Raw genomic sequence first — 15,704 nt, forward strand, 5'->3', positions numbered from 1 at the left:
ATGCTAAGTGACAGAAGCCATACACAAAATTTTATATATTGTGTGATTCCTTTTATATAAAATATCCAGAATAGGTAAATCCATAGAGACAGAAAGCAGGTGGATGGTTGCCAGGGGAGAGGAGGAGGGGGAAACAGGGAGTGATTGCTTAGTGGGTACTGGGTGTTCTAGAGGGATGAAAAACTTTCGCACCTAGAAAGAGATGGTAGTTGCACAACATTGTTGAATATACTACATGCCACTAGATTGGACACTTTAAAATGGTCAGTTGTATGTTGTGTGAATTTCACCTCAATTAAAGAAGATATCTGGGGCTTCCCTGGTGGTGCAGTGGTTAAGAATCCACCTGCCAATGCACGGGACACGGGTTCAAGCCCTGGTTCAGGAAGATCCCACATGCCGCGGAGCAACTAAGCCCACGCGCCACAACTACTGAGCCTGCACTCTAGAGTCCGTGAGCCACAACTACTGAGCCCACGTGCCACAACTACTGAAGCCCGCGCACCTAGAGCCCGTGCTTCACAACAAGAGAAGCGAAGACAATGAGAAGCCCATGCACCGCAACGAAGAGTAGCTCCCACTCGCTGCAACTGGAGAAAGCCCATGTGCAGCAACGAAGACCCAACGCAGCCAAAATAAATAAATAAATAATTAATTAATTTAAAAAAGATACCTGGCAACCCTACATGTGGCCCCTCCCCAACCCTGTGCCTTGTCCTTCCCCGGTTCCACGGACTTCTATGCATGAACTACAGAATCAGATTCAATTCTTATTCCTAAGAACATGGCCCATCACCAACCACAGCCCTTAAAAACCCTTCTCTGGGCCCTCAGGGGCTGCTGGGAAACAGGACCTCCTGGCAGCTCTGCCCCAATTCAGTGATATTTGGGTTCATTCATTTAGTACATACCTGCTATGGATCAGATTAGGTCCTGGCCCTCCGGTTGCACAAAACCTGTGTGGGTGAGGGGATGGGAACAGATCAGATATGCAAACAGACAATAAAGATATGCAACATTGACCCTGGAAGACCGTGCTAAGTAGGAGATATGATTAAACATGCCTGGAGGAGAGAGGCAGCTTCTGAATGGTGAGGAGGAGGAGGAGGAGGAGGAGAAGTTCCTGAGGGGAAAGTGTACCCTAGGATCAAAAACGCCTGGAACAAAGAGCCGTTGCACAGGGATCTTGAAAATGGGGGTGTCGTGGGCAGTGGATAAGGCCACAGTAGGCGTGGGGCCAGACTGCGAGGGGCGGTGAGGGCTTTGGGCACATCTTGGGGGCCACAGTGAACAGTTTCAGCAGGTTTTGTGCTCTGGGGTGGCCGTAGGGGCTCTGGGTGTGCCTGAGGCTGTGTATAAAATTGCGCGTGCAGGTGTGCATCTTTCTGGGGCAAGTCTTCAGCTGCCAGTGCATCCTCAAAGGGGTCTGTGTCTCCAAGGAGGTTAAGAAGTTAACTGTTAGCCAAGCTGATTATTGTTGCTTTCCTCCGGCCCCCTGCGTTCCAGCCGGGCCTGATTCCTCTCCACTCCCCAGCACGGTGCTGGTTCCAGGCTGTGTTTACTGCCTGAACCTGCTCTCCACCTGCCTCCTATCACACCCTCTCCCCTCGAGGTTTCCAGGAGCCGTCCGCAGCAGCCTTTACTGCCTGGGCCACCTCTGAGTTAGTCACGGTTGTTTGGCTCCCATGTTGGAGTCTGTGGGTCTCTCTCCATAGAGAGCCTCACTTATTGCCTCCCCTCCTAACAACCTGCTTTGGGCCTGTTCCACCCCTTCCCTCTCCTGACACAGCTCTCAAATGTCACCAGTGAGTGACGAGCGATGTCCCAGGTGCCAAATCTGAAGTCACCTCAGGGTACTGCTTTTTCTTCCACCCCCTCCTCCTCCTCATCTTCTGAAAAGCTCTCCTCTCTTGACCTCCCTGACGTTGCACCTGCCTGTCTGGAATCACCTCCTACTTCTAAGATCACTGCTTTTCTGTGTCTCTTTCTGGATTTTCTGTTTTTCCTTACCTTTAAAACTGTGAGTTAAAAAATAGAGCTAATTCACACACTTGGGGGAAAAAGTCAAAACAGAACAAAAGAACATATAGTGAAAGTAACTTCTTCCTACCGTGATTTTCAATTCTCCAAAATCTCTCTCCGGGGCAAATGTGAAGTCCTTCCAGAACTGTGCCGTCCCATACAATAGCCATTAACTATACATAACTATTGAGCACTTAAAACGTGGTTAATTTGAATTGAGATATTTTGTAAGTATAAGATACATGCCATATTTCAATGACTTAGTACAAAGAAAAATACAAAATATCTCATCAATAATTTAAAAACATAATTATAATTCAATAAAGCTGGAAAAATAACTAAAATATTGATTAAATGTTAAAATGATACAATTTGGGATAGAGGTGAAAAATATATTAAAATTAATTTTACCTGTTTTTTTTAAATCTTCTAATGGGGATACTGAAAAAATGTAAATATCATATATGGCTTGCACTTGTAGCTAACATTATAATTTATTGGACAGCACTGTTCTAGAGCTAGACTCTGCATTTATAAGTATACATGTACATATGTATTCCTTTAAAAACACAATATGTACACAAATAGCAGACTTCTGTAAATTTCTTTTTGCCCTCAACCATCTTTCTCAGAGATTACGACCTATTAGTTGAACTAGGCCTTACAAAGTCATTCTTTATAATGTCTGCAGAGCATCCATGAGATGACTGTACCAGCATTTAGGTAGCCAGCCCTCTACTGATGGGAATTTAGGCTGTTTGTAATCTTTTAATGCTATCGTAACACAATGAGTCAGTGACTATCCTTGAACCTACACCTTTGGGCATATGCGCAAGGATATCTGTAGCCTGAATTCCTAAGAGTGGATTCACTAAAAGTGAATGTTCTTGGAGTACTGTTGTTGGCTTACCTCTGTGTGTCCTGCAGCGTGTACTGAGTGTACTGTGCTCAGGCCAGTACATGGTAGATTATTAGTTGAACAGAAAGCTCAAATGTGGAGAAGTTCTGAGCGGGAAAGGGAAAGAGTTCACTATTTATTATTTCACAAATGTCTATGGTGGGTTACCAGATGAGCAGATGGGGTCTCTACCCTTGAGGAGCTCACAGAAGAATAAGGAGACATGTGTGCAAACAAATGATTCAAGCCAGTCAGGTGATTTAATGAGGGTACGTGTGAAACGCAATAGGAGCGTTTCATAGATGATGAAACTGAAGCTCACAAGCCCAAGTGACTGTACGGTGGGCACTGGTGTGGATCTCTTTTCCCCTTTAGAGCACACACTTCTGAGAGTCAGGATCCATCACAACTGTTTTACATCTGTTGTGAGATTGAGCTCCCCTCCCTCTGCAGTCAATATATATTAGTCATTATGACATAACAGCCTTGAGATTTGTATTTTCATACTTGATCTCATTTAAATATCTCAACAGCCCTTAAGTTAGGTTGCTGCCACTTGATGTCAGAGTTCCGCCTGACCTACTGCCTCCCCCGGAGCCCACGCCTGCTCCACTCTGGCCCTTAGCTGGCAGTACTGCTCGGTGAGGTGTGACCAGGAAGGCTGCCTGAGTGCCCCAGGCAGACAGTGTACCAGGTGGTTAAGGGTTCATCCTCTGGATCCAGGATCAGGGCTCAGATGCCAACTCCATCACTCTTACCTGTGTGACCCTCAGCAGTGGATTTTGCCTCATCTGCATGAGTCATCATGACAGTCCCTACCGCAGAGAGCTTGAGGGTGAGGGTGAAAGAAAGCCATCAGTGCTTAGACTGGTCCAGAGATGGAGGCTGTGTTCGTGGGCCCAGCTACATTACTTTATGTAGAGTTGTGGAATGAGGGCCTGGAACCTGCAAGCACCTCTTTTATTGTACTGTCCATATTTTATAAACTTTTGTCTACTAAACATACTTTAGTCAGATGGTATGGTCTTATCACAGATTTGGAAAAGCTTTTAAAAATAGCTCATGTTATCAATGGACAAATGGATAAACAAATTGTATATCCACACAATGGAATATTATTCAGCCATAAAAAGAAATAAGCACTGAAAAGTGCTACAATGTGGATGTACCTCAAAAACATTATGCTAAGCGAAAGAAGCCAGACACAAAAGGTCACGTATTGTATGATTCCATTTATATGAAATATTCTTCATAGGTAAATCCATAGAGACAGAACTCAGATTGGTGGTTGCCAGGGGCTGGGGGGAGGGGGAACGGAGAGCAGCTAGTTAATGGATATAAGGGTATGAGGTTCTGGGAAAATGTTTTTCACAGGGAAGTCCTTCTATGGCTCGGAGCAAGTAGGAGAAGAGTGAGGAAGGAATCTGAGGGCCAGCAGGACTTTGCCCAGGACTGGTGCAGAGTCGTATTTCAATCCACCAAATGATAATGAGGCAGGAGATAGATGGGCCCCGGCTGAGCAGCTGGAGTTTGTCCCCCACTGTGGACAGATAGTCCAGGATGAAGACAATAGCAGGAGGATAATAGGAGAGGCTGGGCCCTGCCCAGATGAAAGAGAACACGTATTCCTCATTGTCGAAGTCAAGGAGACCTTCCTGACTGTACATGTACAGAAATGCTCCTTGGAGGTCAAAAAGGGAGTGATGTCAACCTACCCATAGGCCTCTTTGCTAGAATCCATCTTGGCTAAGAGATATGCACACACACAAGGGAGGACCCTGAGATAAACCAAATACAGACTCAGAGCCAGGCAAACAAGATGACTGGCCAAAGGAAACCCAGAAGAAATGCCCCATGTAAGTGATTAAAACTACCATGAAGGTGCGACTTTTTCTCTGAGCCGGCCTGTGTGTGCCTGTTCACATGTACTCTTTTTCCTCCTAATAAACATTTGTTTCACTAAAAAAAAAAAGGGTATGAGGTTCATTTTGGGGGAGATGACAATGTTTGAAACTAGATATAGGTGGTGGTTGCACAACATTATAAATGTGCTAATTGCCACTGAATTATTCACTTAAAATGGTTAATTTTATAACAAAAGCTGGAGAGGTTGTGGAGAAAACGGAACCCTCCTACACTGTTGGTGGGAATGTAAGTTGGTGCAGCCACTGTGGAAAACAGTATGGAGGTTCCTCAGAAAACTAAAAATAATCCCACTCCTGTGCATATATTCAGACAAAACTATAATTCAAAAAGATACAGACACCCCTATATTCATAGCAGTACTATTCACAATAGCCAAGACATGGAAACAACCTAAATGTCCATTGACAGATGAATGGATAAAGAAGATGTGGTACATATATACAATGGAATAGTACTCAGCCATAAAAAAGAACAAAATAATGCCATTTGTAGCAACATGGATGCAACTAGAGATTATCATACTAAGTGAAATAAGCCAGAAAGAAAAAGACAAATGCCATATGATATCACTTATATGTAGAATCTCAACTATGACACAAATGAACCTATCTCTGAAACAGAAACAGAATCAGGGACATACAGAGCAGACTTGTGGTTGCCAAGGGGGAAGGGGTTGGGGGAGGGATGGAGTGGGAGGTTGGGGTCAGCAGACGTAAGCTTTTATATATAGGGTGGATAAACAGCAAGGTCCTACTCTAGCATGGAGAACTATATTCAGTATCCTATGATAAACCATAATGGAAAAGAATATTAAAAACAGAATGTGTATATATGTATAACTGAATCTCTTTGATGTACAGTAGTAACTAACTCAACATTGTAAATCAACTATACTTCAATAAAAAGTAAAAATAAATGGTTAATTTTATGTTATGAGAATTTCACCTCAATAAAAAAGTAGCCCACCTCCATTCTCCCTTTGATGCCATTAGGGACTCCAGTTAAGACCCCAGTTAGAAACCACAAATCCTTTCACATTATAAAGGAGAAGCCTTGGGAGGTGGGATGGGGAGCAGCTCACCAGGGGTCACAGAGCTGGTCCCAGCTGGAATAGAGCCAGAACCCAGGTCCCATTCACAGAACAGATCTTTATTGAGAACCAGTCCCTGTTCTAAGCACTGAGGATTCAGCCAGCCATGAATGAGACCCAGGAGTCCCTTTTCATGGAGGTTGCATTCTGATGGGGGAAGGCTGACAAACACACAGGTAGTAAAATATCAAGCAGGGAGAGAGCTATGAAGGAAAACAAAGCAGGTAAATGGTAGGTGGGAGGCAGCTAGGGAGGGCCTCTAAGATGAGGTGACATTTGAGCAAGCAATGCAGAGCAGATATCTGGAGAAAGGTGTTTCTAGCGGAAGGACCAGGACCAGCAGGTACAAAGGCAGAAGCGGGGCAAGATCATGCTTGGTGTTTTCAAGGACCAGCAAGGAGGCCGTCTCTACTTGCCTCACTCCTGAGAAAGAGAGACTCATTTTGCCCTGGAGAGCATGGTAGACCATTCCTGCTTATTAGTTACTTAGTCAATATTTAATTGATGCTCAAGGATGGAGGAAGTTGAGAGTTTGAGCAGAGTCTGGGGTGGGTGTTGAAGCTACACAGGTTTTTGCCTGGCGGAGAGGTCAGGGCAGCTGCCATCTACCCAGCCTGGCCCCTGGCCCCTGTGAGGGGAGCTCCCTGAGGCTTCCTGGGTGGACTCCTGGGGGGTGGGGCAGAGGGGTTCAAGCAGCTCTGAGTCAGCAGCTCCGCCAGGATGACGGTCCTTAATTGGCTGCTCTGAGTGTGGAATCCTCTATGCACCACCCCAGGGAGACCGTGCAGCTGGAGAGAGCCGCTCATCACCTCTCCACCTGCAGACTTTGGGGGGGGGGCATGGAAAGAGGGGGACTGGAGCTGGTGTGGGTGCTGGCAGGGGCTCTGAGTTAAGGTCCGGTATCCATGCTGGGCAAAGAGCTAGTGAGTTCTGAGATGTTTTCTTGCTTGAATAACCAGACACAACTGCTGCCCAAATTGGGGTAAAGAAGAAAATAAGAGTTGTTTCAGGCAAGAGTGGAACCTGACCCCTGCTCGCTCATTTTTATTTTACTTTCTGACTCACCTTGCTGGATCAATGGGGTTTGAGGTACAGACATTTAATTTAAAGACTGAAAACTCGGCAATTAATTTTAAGGCTCCCCAGCTTCCCAGCTAGTTGGGCAATTTAACTTATCTCTCTGAGCCTCAGTTTTCCTGTCTATAAAATATGGGTTGATATTAAAAAGGAAGGAGCCCAGTAACCAGCATACGGTGGCACTCGACAATCCAAGCCTAAAACCCTGAAGTTGCCTTTCATTTTCTGTCTGAGGTTGAGAAGATCCCTGCTTCATCTCACTTGAGCAGCAGCTCTCCATGGGGACTTATGACTCTATCGCCATCCATCCCAGCTCCCCTTGGCAACATATGGGTCACTTCCATGGGCAGGGTGACAGCTGACCTGTTCCCTGGGCACTGGGTCAGCATTTGGGGGAAGGATATGGAAGCAAGGACCTGCCTTCCTGTCAAAGAGTCATGCTTCCTGTGTCTCTGGCTGGATACCAGCCACCACACCCACCTTTGCACGACCCCCCTCCCCAGGTCCTGGTGGTCTTGTTTCCCAAGATTCCTGCTCCTCCTCTAGGGATCCGTTCTGGATCACAGCTAGATGGGCTGTGGATGCCTATGACTCTGTCCTTGCTTCTCTTTGGCCTCTCAGAAGAGACCTAGAGGCTGTTCTTGGTCTTCACCATCCACCAGGGGACTCGACAGGTGCTGGGCAGGTTTGCTGGGCTTCTTGGGTTACAGTGAACAAATATTCCTTAAAATACGTTGGGGGTAAAACATGTGGTCCTCTCTCCATGACCCTAACCCCTGCTCAGTATCATTTAGGGAAGGGAAGAGGAAAGAATCAATGGGAGAAGTTAGGGGGGGTGCAGATATATATATATATCTGTGATTCTGGTGGCATCAGGCTTGGGCAAGGTGGGGTAATGGCCCTGGCATGTGGACAGTGGAGCCAGATGGCCTGGGTTCAAATTCCAGCTACTATCCTACTAGCTGTGTGACCAAGGGCAGGTTATTTTACCTCTCTGGACCTCAGTTTCTTTATCCCTAAAATAGGGATAAAATACTAATAGAATCAGCCTTCTAGGGATGTTGCAAGGTTTCACTGATTAATATTTGTAAAGTGCTTAGTATAGGCTTGGCGCAGAGTAAGTACTCAATATCTTCTTATTTTGTTTCAGCTTATGTAATTGATTTTACGTATTTGACAGTGAATTTTTTAAATTGAAGTATAGTTGGTTTACAATATTATATTAGTTTCAGGTGTACAACACAGTGATCCAATATTTTAATAGATTATGCTTCATTTAAAGTTATTATACAATATTGGCTATATTCCCTGTGCTGTACAATATATCCTTGTAGCTTATTTATTTTATACATAGTAGTTTGTAACTCTTAATCCCCTACCCTATCCCCCTTACCTCTCCCCACTGGTAACCACTAGTTTGTTTTTTATATCTGTAAGTCTGTTTCTGTTTTGTTATATTCATTCATTTGTTTTATTATATTCATTTGTTTTATTTTTTAGACTCTACATATAAGTGATAACATACAGTGTTTGTCTTTCTCTGTCTGACTTATTTCACTAAACATAATACCCTCCAGGTCCATCGATGTTGTTGCAAATGGCAAAAATTTCATTCTTTTTTATGTCTGAGTAATATTCCATTGCATATATGTACCACATCTTCTTTATTCATTCATCTGTTGATAGACACATAGGTTATTTCCACATCTTGGCTATTGTAAATAATGCTGCTATGAACATTGGGGTGCATGTATCTTTTGCAATTAGTGTTTTCATTTTCTTCGGATAAATACCCAGGAGTAGAATTGCTGCATCATATAGTATTTCTATTTTTAGACTTTTAAGGAACCTCCATACTGTTTTCCATAGTGGCTGCACCAATTTATATTCCCACCAACTGTGTACTAGGGTTCCCTTTTCTCCACATCCTTGCCAATATTTGTTATTTGTGGCCTTTTGATGATAGCCATTCTGACAGGTGTGAGGTGATATTTCATTGTGGTTTTGACTTGCGTGACAGTGAATTTGTTTTTGTTTGCTTAAGTTGTCATCTATCTGGGCATTGGGGTTACAATGGAGGGAGACAGACATTAATCCAATATTCAGAAATAAATGTACAGTTGCAATGGGGATCTGGGCTTTGAAAATGGGAACATGGGGCTCAGAGAATGCACAATGATGGGAATAGATCCAGCCAGGCGGGTGAGGGAGGGTTTCCTGGAGGAAGTGACTTTAGAACCAAGATTTGAAGCGTGAATAGGAGTTAATTAGTCCAAGAAGGGAAGGAAAAATATTTCAGTCAGAGGAAATAGCAAAGACCCTGCAAGTATGAAGGGCTGACTCGACCAGATTTGCCTTTAGAAAAGTGCACTTCAGCAAAGGGGAGGCCATTTAGGAGGGTTTTATGTTTTCATTAAAATCATCTTTGAAAAGAGACTGAACAGATTTATAATAGTATTAGAATATTTCTTTATAATAATAATTATTACTTTCCCCCAGTCTTTTAAAAAATTATGGTAAAAAACAATATAAAATTTACCATTTTATCCATTTTTAAGTGTACAGTTCAGTAGCATTAAGTATATTCACAACATAGTGCAACTGATCTCCAGAACATTTTCATCTTACAAAACTGAAACTCTGTCCCATTAAATAACTCCCCATTTCCCCTTCCCCACAGCCCCTGGGAACCACCACTCTACTTTCTGTTTCTGTGAATTTGACTCTTCTACATACCTCACAGAAGTGGAATCATGCAGTACTTGTCTTTTTGTGACTGGCTTATTTCACTTAGCATAATGTCCTCAAGGTCATCCATGTTGTAGCCAGTGACAGGTCATTTCGGAGGCTTTTGCAGGAGCCCGAGTGCGAGCTGATGGGGGCTGGCACTAGGACTTGGCAACGGAGGAGGGAGAAGGAGATGGGATCAGGGAGATTGGGGGGAGGCGGAGTCACAGGATTTGGTGAAGCGTGGGAAGGTGATGAAGTCGGGTGAGGCAGGGCTCCCGCTTCTGGCCTTGGCCTTCAGAGGAGGCTATGGACAGGCCAGTGTCACTCAGACTTGTGGGCTCCTATGGAGGATGTGGGTGACCAAGGGGCTGAGTTGCGAGTAGAGGAAACTGAGAAAGAACCTCTTCTCTGTCTTCAGCCCAGAGTCTTGCAGAGATCAGAGAGGACAAGGAGAGAGCAGCTGCCCTGGCTTCTTTGCCCCCTTGTTTGTATCCTCCTACAGAGCACAGACCTTGCTGCACGGGAAAGGTGGGTCTTTATGGCAACCCAGATGAAAAGTAGGAGGAGGCACCTAAGAGTTCTGTGCTCTGCCCCTTCCTATTCAGATACTACCAGGCTGGGCACCGCAAGGGTCCACCCTGCTGTCCCTGGTCTGTTTTGTTCTCCTTGGAATTGTAAAGCCCCTCTCACCTAGAGACTCTCCTCCCAGCTCTCATCTCCCCGAAGAAGTGGGTGATTCTCCCCTCTGAGAGAGAAATCACAGACGAAAGAATCCTAACCCCGACCTTCTCCAGCTGTGTGGCAAGTCACTTCTTTCCCAGCGATGTGCCCAGACAGCCCGTGTTGAACGTCTACAGAGAGCAGGCCCCACACCAGACCTAGTGAGGCCGAGACAGACACGGGTCCCACCCTCGGAGGAGCAAAGGGCTGTAGATGTGGCAGAGATATCAGTGTGAACAGGTGTGGCGACGGCTCATGAAGGAAGGTGGTTTGTTCCACTTGGTTTTGGGTGGGGCGGTGGGGAAGAGTTGTCAGAAAGTGCTAGAGATGGGATTTTCTAGAACTGTGTCTTGGAAGATTTCTATCAGCTTGGAGGGAAAGGTCAGGCAGTAGGGCAGACAGGGGAATTCTTGGCAGGGGGACACGAGAAACAGGCTCGTGCCTTTAGCTTGTTATCAGCAGATGTCTGCCTGGAGAAGTCAGCAGGGTCTCCGTACACCAGGATCTGGCTTTAGTCTCTCTGGCGGTGGGAGGTGTCGGGGTGGAGGAAGGTGAGGAGCTTCTGGCAGGGAAGCCATTTAGGGTGGTGGTCCCTTGGAGATAGTTAAAAACATTCTCCAGGGAATTCCCTGGCAGTCCAGCAGTTAAGACTCTGCACTTTCACTGCTGAGGGCCCCGGTTCAATCCCTGGTCGGGGAACTAAGATCCCACAAGCGGCGCGGTGCGGCAAAAAAAAAAAAATTCCACATAGCACTTACTAGACACCTAATGCTGTTGGAGAAGCCATACAAGTGTTAATGTATGTAATAGTCGCACCAACCCTTTGCAGTAGTCACCATCATGGTGCCCCTTTTCCACACAGGAAAACACCCAAGGTTGCACAGAGCAGAGCAGCCTGGTTCCAGACTCTGTGCTTTCAGCCACTGTGTTAGGCTGCGTCTCTCAGCCAGCTCTGAGCAGAAGTGTTAGGACAGGGCTGGAGGGGATGAAGGAGGGGAAAATGACCAGGAGCTGGGCTCAGATGGGATGAGGGTGGGGGGTGAGGGTGGAGCCATGTCAGCTGCTCAGACACCACGATGGTACCATTCACTGAGCTGTGGCACCAGGAGGAAAGAGAGCCTTGCTGGCCTCGTTCTCCCAGTCTGTAAAATGGGGACAGGAACACTTGCCTCAGTGCAGAGGGAGCCCGAGTGGCGGTCTTTTGTGCACCAGAGGTGCTCTGTCAGCTTGGCCTGCCCCTGCCGCCTCACCGCTAGCCCTGCCCTCTGCTGCCAACATGCCTGCTGTCCCCTCTGTCCCCCTCCTGGCCGCCTCTGGGGGCACCCGGCCCTCTGGGAATTCCTTTCTCTGTCATTTCCTCGTGGAGCTACAAGTGGCTTTGAAGTCTGCCCGGCCCTTTAGAGGGAGGGAGGTGAGAGCAGTTCAAGGGATGTAGGTGGGAAGTATTTGGAAATGCAGATGGGCTACACGAGCACCTTTTATTTTCGTTCAGAACATCTGAGTGTCTCTGTGGGTCCCCCACGTTCCAGAGCAGTGCCTCCCGCCCCCGTTGCCGAGAGGATGTGAGAGCGCCCATGGTGGTGGCGGGGACTGCTGAGAGCTTGGAGCAGCTAGGCTAAGCAAAGCTCTCAACTTCCCACCCCACCCTGCCACACCACCAAAACAGAAGGGCTGAGGTACCAGCCCCAGGGAGGGGCTGCCTGGGACAGCCTTCGAAGCAGGAAACAGCCCAGGAGGAAGGCTCAGGGAAGTAGTCTGTTAATATTCACAGCAGAGGCAACAGTCTTCCCTGGGTTTTCAGCGTTTCCACAGCAGGCAGCGATATCACCAGCCTAGCTCAGCAACTCCAGGGCCTGGGAGGCGAGGCCCGGGTTTGGCTCATAAATCGCTGTGTGACATTGGGCCACTCACTTCCCTCTCTGGGCCTTGGTTGTCTCTTCTGTAGCATCAGGCACTGTGATTAGATCACCTCCAGGTTTCCTTCCCGCTGCAGCATTCAGGATTCATACCCTTGACAACTTGGCCACGGGCCCCTGCCTCAGCACACCCGCTTCCTCTCCTCCGGGTGGGGTTCAGGCCTGGCTAGACCCAGGAAATGTGCTGGGACTGTCTCTTGGAAGAAGCAGGGATGCAAGGGCAGACTGAGGAGTGGTGGGTTTGCCTAGAGCCCACTCCCCGGGAACATCCTTAGGAGAGGAGAGAGGCCGTGGCACACAGATGATGTCTTTGCGGGCAGGGGTGACATCTGAGATATTTAAGAGTCACTTGGGGGAGGGGGGCTGCTGTGCCCACCGTTAACCCTTTAGTTCCTGGGGGCGTCTGGGGGTCCTGGGGGAGGGACCAGGAAGGCAGGAAAGGGAAATATTTGGGGGGCTTGGGACAGGGCCTGTTTATCAACTGGTGAGGAAATGTTTCAGCATTTTGACAACCCGTGTGACTGTGTCAGCGACCTGCTGTCTATCAACCCTGTTTGTGGGGAGGGAGGGAGGGAAAGGGAAGGCTGCTGGGCCCCTCGGGGAGCTGGTTTCTAGCCATTTCCACTATCAAAAAAATTCCTTTCATTCAGAGTGGGTGGCAGGTCACTGTTCTCACTTGGCCCAGAGTCCCAAGGCCCCTGGCCTGCCACCTGAGGGTCCCCCTCCTTCCCCTGCCCTTGGGTACAGTGAAGGGAGGCTTCCTCCCCCCAGCTCCTTTCCACACAGCATTTTAGCCCAGCTGCCCTGAACCACTGGCTCCTTTTTCCTTTGTGTCTGCCCCTCTCAGCCATCCTCCCTCCCCTGCACAGGGCCCATTGGGCCCCCATCCTCCTATCCCCCATCCCCCAGGTGATGACCTTTCCAATCTCATTCTGCCTGGCCTTTGGAGGAGAAAGTTGAGGTGGGGTTGCAGGGTTGGGGTAGGGGGAGCAGGTGCACTTTAAGGGCAGTTGGTGGGGGAGACCCCAGATTCCTGGTACACGGCCCCTTCTCTGCCTGCTGCCCTGACTTCCCTGGGCAGCAATTTCGGTTTCTATTTTAAACAATTTGAGTTGTTTGCTTCCCTGCCTTCCTGCTGGGTGTTTATAGTGAGGAAAATAATTGGTAATATTTGCACAGATGTGCTGGCACTGCAGCTCGTCATGGGCACCTATACCCAGGGGACCCTCCCCGCCCCCAGCTTCTCTGCCAGCCTGAGGAACCAGCCGGAAGTGGGGTAACTGCAAGCCCCCTGCTTCCCAGGAGCCTCAGGCTGTGAGACACAGGCAGAGCTGGGAAGCAGGAGGCCTAAAGTGCCCCAGGCATGCCCAGAGGCTCGGCGTGACAGGGGAGGGGGCCCTGCCAGCGTGGCAGGGGCTGATCAGGATGAGCCCAGGCTCCACAGAATGGGCCCTTCCAAGGGGGCTGGGAGCGAAGTCCCTAGGGGCTATGTTTCTGATTCCATTTTCTTTTGCAGAGCCTGAATTTGCAGCTGAGGGAAGGGGATGGGGTGAGGACGGTGGGGAGCAGGACCAGGGCTGAACATAGGAAATCATTCGGCGGCTTCTCCTTTGTCTCCAGGCCTGGAGCAGTGTTCTGCAGGGCTGGGAAGGAGGTGGGAGCTGTCAGGGCTGTGAGGCAGCATGCCCAGCCCGAGCACGGCCTGGACTGGAGTCCGTGCTGCCTGCTGCCCAGGCCGGGGCCCAGCGGGACCGGGGACAGGGACACTGCAGACCAGACGGGGCCGGGAGGGGCTCCTCAGCCACCACGTCTCCTGCTTCACCCCTGGCATGTGCGCGTGCTGTACGTGTGGGCACACGTGAGCGTGGGCACGAAGCATTTGTGCCTGTGTGGGCTGTGCCCGTGTGCGCGCGTGCACGAAGGGGTGCGTGGCTGCATGCCCGCGCCTGTGTGTGTGAGCACGCACACGCTGTGTGTATATGTGCGTGTGTGCGTGCATGTCTGTGTTTTGGTTTGGGTTCCCCTGGGGCCCTCTGAGACAAGGATTCGATCGTAGGTAGTTTATTGGGAGCTGATCCCAGGAAGCGCGGCAGGGGAGTGAGGAAGAAGATGGGGGCAGGAAGGCAGCCAGTGAGGGACATGCTTTTAAGCAAATTGCCACCGCAGGCAACTGAAGCTCAGTCCTGCTGGGGAACCCTGAGAGCGTGTAGAATATGACTAGTGTCCTCCCTTCCAGATGCCGGGAAATCTGGGGTTATTGGTCCACCGGCTTCCATCTGTCAGTGGTTGAAGTCACTTTCGGCTTATCCTGCCTGTGGGCCCAGGATCACAGAGTTCCCAGGAAGCAGACTTCGCTGTGGGGAGGTAAATGCCGAGGGGGTCTCGGTGGCAGCACCGGGTCTGCTGCTGCTTGGTGGGCGCGGTGGATGCGGTGATGTGCTGCTCGGGGCCCCGCAGGAATGATGGGCTTAGACCTCCAGCTGCTGCAGGTGCTGTCAGCAATCAGCCTTCAGGGCAAACCCCGCTTCGGGAGCAGCTCCAGCTGAAGGGATCCGCCTCACCTGAGTCACAGCCCTTTTCTGGGTGGCCCACATCCGATGACTGATTGATAAGCAGATATAAAGGCCTGGCCCTTCGTCCTACCTTGGGTCAACTCTGAAGGGCATCCTGGATCCAGACCCCACCTTGGGTTGGCCCAGACAGTCATTTGGGCCAGCATCGCAGCCTGGCCTCCCCGCCGTTCAGATCGGCCTCTGCTCCCTTCCTCAAATGTTATCCCAAGAGCGTCTCCTAATGTACATCGTGCGCTAATCTCTGTCTCAGGGGTACCCAGCCTGTGCAACATGTGTGTGTGTGTCCATAGCTGTGTCTTGCAAGTAGGCGCATGTGGGTGCAAGTATGCCAGCACCCTCCATGCAGTGACCTAGAGGACAGGCTGGTCTCTCTGCCAGTGCAGGCAGGTTCCTGGGGGCCTGGGACCGAGAGCATTTGGTGCTGAGGCTGTGGTCTGAGGCAGACAGAGATGGTTTCCTCCCCATACCACCCGTGAGCAGCCCCCACTAGGGAGGTATGAGGGACTCTAGAGAGGGCATCGGGGGAATGAGGCTCCTTGGTGACCCCGTACCTTGTGTCCACCTTTGATAGCTCCAGGCAGCTCAGTGGAGCCTCAGTCACCCTGGCTCGCATCCCTTCCGCCTGATCTCCAAGGCCTTCGAGTCTAGAAGGGATTTTTCTTCAGCATGGACCTCGTCTTATCTCGCAGAGTCAAATGCACGCCATCACCCTGCACCCAGGCTACCCTGAGCAGAGAAGTCCTCCAAGCCAG

The sequence above is a fragment of the Balaenoptera ricei genome, chromosome 2, assembly GCF_028023285.1.
Source record: "Balaenoptera ricei isolate mBalRic1 chromosome 2, mBalRic1.hap2, whole genome shotgun sequence".
Taxonomy (NCBI): domain Eukaryota; kingdom Metazoa; phylum Chordata; class Mammalia; order Artiodactyla; family Balaenopteridae; genus Balaenoptera; species Balaenoptera ricei.